Source organism: Heptranchias perlo, chromosome 10 (assembly GCF_035084215.1).
Source record: "Heptranchias perlo isolate sHepPer1 chromosome 10, sHepPer1.hap1, whole genome shotgun sequence".
NCBI classification, from domain to species: domain Eukaryota; kingdom Metazoa; phylum Chordata; class Chondrichthyes; order Hexanchiformes; family Hexanchidae; genus Heptranchias; species Heptranchias perlo.
This window is the reverse complement of record NC_090334.1, coordinates 36,596,102-36,600,993: the sequence shown is the minus strand read 5'-3', so window position 1 is coordinate 36,600,993 and position 4,892 is coordinate 36,596,102.

Here is a 4,892-nt window from a genome sequence, read left to right as displayed (position 1 = left end):
CAGCGCCCACAATGCCCTGCGAGACTCTCTGCTTGTTGATTTATTCAAGAAGGCCCCAAGAATCAGACCATTACCAACATCACAGGAATCAAATCATTCACAGGAATCAGACCATTACCAACATCACAGGAATCAAATCATTCACAGGAATCAGACCATTACCAACATCACAGGAATCAAATCATTCACAGGAATCAGACCATTACCAACATCACAGGAATCAAATCATTCACAGGAATCAGACCATTACCAACATCACAGGAATCAAATCATTCACAGGAATCAGACCATTACCAACATCACAGGAATCAAATCATTCACAGGAATCAGACCATTACCAACATCACAGGAATCAAATCATTCACAGGAATCAGATCATTACCAACATCACAGGAATCAAATCATTCACAGGAATCAGATCATTACCAACATCACAGGAATCAAATCATTCACAGGAATCAGACCATTACCAACATCACAGGAATCAAATCATTCACAGGAATCAGACCATTACCAACATCACAGGAATCAAATCATTCACAGGAATCAGACCATTACCAACATCACAGGAATCAAATCATTCACAGGAATCAGACCATTACCAACATCACAGGAATCAAATCATTCACAGGAATCAGACCATTACCAACATCACAGGAATCAAATCATTCACAGGAATCAGACCATTACCAACATCACAGGAATCAAATCATTCACAGGAATCAGACCATTACCAACATCACAGGAATCAAATCATTCACAGGAATCAGACCATTACCAACATCACAGGAATCAAATCATTCACAGGAATCAGACCATTACCAACATCACAGGAATCAAATCATTCACAGGAATCAGACCATTACCAACATCACAGGAATCAAATCATTCACAGGAATCAGACCATTACCAACATCACAGGAATCAAATCATTCACAGGAATCAGACCATTACCAACATCACAGGAATCAAATCATTCACAGGAATCAGATCATTACCAACATCACAGGAATCAAATCATTCACAGGAATCAGACCATTACCAACATCACAGGAATCAAATCATTCACAGGAATCAGACCATTACCAACATCACAGGAATCAAATCATTCACAGGAATCAGACCATTACCAACATCACAGGAATCAAATCATTCACAGGAATCAGATCATTACCAACATCACAGGAATCAAATCATTCACAGGAATCAGACCATTACCAACATCACAGGAATCAAATCATTCACAGGAATCAGACCATTACCAACATCACAGGAATCAAATCATTCACAGGAATCAGACCATTACCAACATCACAGGAATCAAATCATTCACAGGAATCAGACCATTACCAACATCACAGGAATCAAATCATTCACAGGAATCAGACCATTACCAACATCACAGGAATCAAATCATTCACAGGAATCAGACCATTACCAACATCACAGGAATCAAATCATTCACAGGAATCAGACCATTACCAAAATCACAGGAATCAAATCATTCACAGGAATCAGACCATTACCAACATCACAGGAATCAAATCATTCACAGGAATCAGACCATTACCAACATCACAGGAATCAAATCATTCACAGGAATCAGACCATTACCAACATCACAGGAATCAAATCATTCACAGGAATCAGACCATTACCAACATCACAGGAATCAAATCATTCACAGGAATCAGACCATTACCAACATCACAGGAATCAAATCATTCACAGGAATCAGACCATTACCAACATCACAGGAATCAAATCATTCACAGGAATCAGACCATTACCAACATCACAGGAATCAAATCATTCACAGGAATCAGACCATTACCAACATCACAGGAATCAAATCATTCACAGGAATCAGACCATTACCAACATCACAGGAATCAAATCATTCACAGGAATCAGACCATTACCAACATCACAGGAATCAAATCATTCACAGGAATCAGACCATTACCAACATCACAGGAATCAAATCATTCAAGGAATCAGACCATTACCAACATCACAGGAATCAAATCATTCACAGGAATCAGACCATTACCAACATCACAGGAATCAAATCATTCACAGGAATCAGACCATTACCAACATCACAGGAATCAAATCATTCACAGGAATCAGACCATTACCAACATCACAGGAATCAAATCATTCACAGGAATCAGACCATTGCCAACATCACAGGAATCAAATCATTCACAGGAATCAGACCATTACCAACATCACAGGAATCAAATCATTCACAGGAATCAGACCATTACCAACATCACAGGAATCAAATCATTCACAGGAATCAGACCATTACCAACATCACAGGAATCAAATCATTCACAGGAATCAGACCATTACCAACATCACAGGAATCAAATCATTCACAGGAATCAGACCATTACCAACATCACAGGAATCAAATCATTCACAGGAATCAGACCATTACCAACATCACAGGAATCAAATCATTCACAGGAATCAGACCATTACCAACATCACAGGAATCAAATCATTCACAGGAATCAGACCATTACCAACATCACAGGAATCAAATCATTCACAGGAATCAGACCATTAGCAACATCACAGGAATCAAATCATTCACAGGAATCAGACCATTACCAACATCACAGGAATCAAATCATTCACAGGAATCAGACCATTACCAACATCACAGGAATCAAATCATTCACAGGAATCAGACCATTACCAACATCACAGGAATCAAATCATTCACAGGAATCAGACCATTACCAACATCACAGGAATCAAATCATTCACAGGAATCAGACCATTACCAACATCACAGGAATCAAATCATTCACAGGAATCAGATCATTACCAACATCACAGGAATCAAATCATTCACAGGAATCAGACCATTACCAACATCACAGGAATCAAATCATTCACAGGAATCAGACCATTACCAACATCACAGGAATCAAATCATTCACAGGAATCAGACCATTACCAATATCACAGGAATCAAATCATTCACAGGAATCAGACCATTACCAACATCACAGGAATCAGATCATTCACAGGAATCAGATCATTACCAACATCACAGGAATCAAATCATTCACAGGAATCAGACCATTACCAACATCACAGGAATCAAATCATTCACAGGAATCAGACCATTACCAACATCACAGGAATCAAATCATTCACAGGAATCAGACCATTACCAACATCACAGGAATCAAATCATTCACAGGAATCAGACCATTACCAACATCACAGGAATCAAATCATTCACAGGAATCAGACCATTACCAACATCACGGGAATCAAATCATTCACAGGAATCAGACCATTACCAACATCACAGGAATCAAATCATTCACAGGAATCAGACCATTACCAACATCACAGGAATCAAATCATTCACAGGAATCAGATCATTACCAACATCACAGGAATCAAATCATTCACAGGAATCAGACCATTACCAACATCTCAGGAATCAAATCATTCACAGGAATCAGACCATTACCAACATCGCAGGAATCAAATCATTCACAGGAATCAGATCATTACCAACATCACAGGAATCAAATCATTCACAGGAATCAGACCATTACCAACATCGCAGGAATCAAATCATTCACAGGAATCAGACCATTACCAACATCACAGGAATCAAATCATTCACAGGAATCAGACCATTACCAACATCACGGGAATCAAATCATTCAAGGAATCGGACCATTACCAACATCACAGGAATCAAATCATTCACAGGAATCAGACCATTACCAACATCACAGGAATCAAATCATTCAAGGAATCGGACCATTACCAACATCACAGGAATCAAATCATTCACAGGAATCAGACCATTACCAACATCACAGGAATCAAATCATTCAAGGAATCGGACCATTACCAACATCACAGGAATCAAATCATTCAAGGAATCAGACCATTACCAACATCACAGGAATCAAATCATTCACAGGAATCAGACCATTACCAACATCACAGGAATCAAATCATTCACAGGAATCAGACCATTACCAACATCACAGGAATCAAATCATTCACAGGAATCAGACCATTACCAACATCACAGGAATCAAATCATTCACAGGAATCAGATCATTACCAACATCACAGGAATCAAATCATTCACAGGAATCAGACCATTACCAACATCACAGGAATCAAATCATTCAAGGAATCAGACCATTACCAACATCACAGGAATCAAATCATTCAAGGAATCAGACCATTACCAACATCACAGGAATCAAATCATTCACAGGAATCAGACCATTACCAACATCACAGGAATCAAATCATTCACAGGAATCAGACCATTACCAATATCACAGGAATCAAATCATTCACAGGAATCAGATCATTACCAACATCACAGGAATCAAATCATTCACAGGAATCAGACCATTACCAACATCACAGGAATCAAATCATTCAAGGAATCAGACCATTACCAACATCACAGGAATCAAATCATTCAAGGAATCAGACCATTACCAACATCACAGGAATCAAATCATTCACAGGAATCGGACCATTACCAACATCACAGGAATCAAATCATTCAAGGAATCAGACCATTACCAACATCACAGGAATCAAATCATTCACAGGAATCAGATCATTACCAACATCACAGGAATCAAATCATTCAAGGAATCAGACCATTACCAACATCACAGGAATCAAATCATTCACAGGAATCAGACCATTACCAACATCACAGGAATCAAATCATTCAAGGAATCAGACCATTACCAACATCACAGGAATCAAATCATTCAAGGAATCAGACCATTACCAACATCACAGGAATCAAATCATTCACAGGAATCAGACCATTACCAACATCACAGGAATCAAATCATTCACAGGAATCA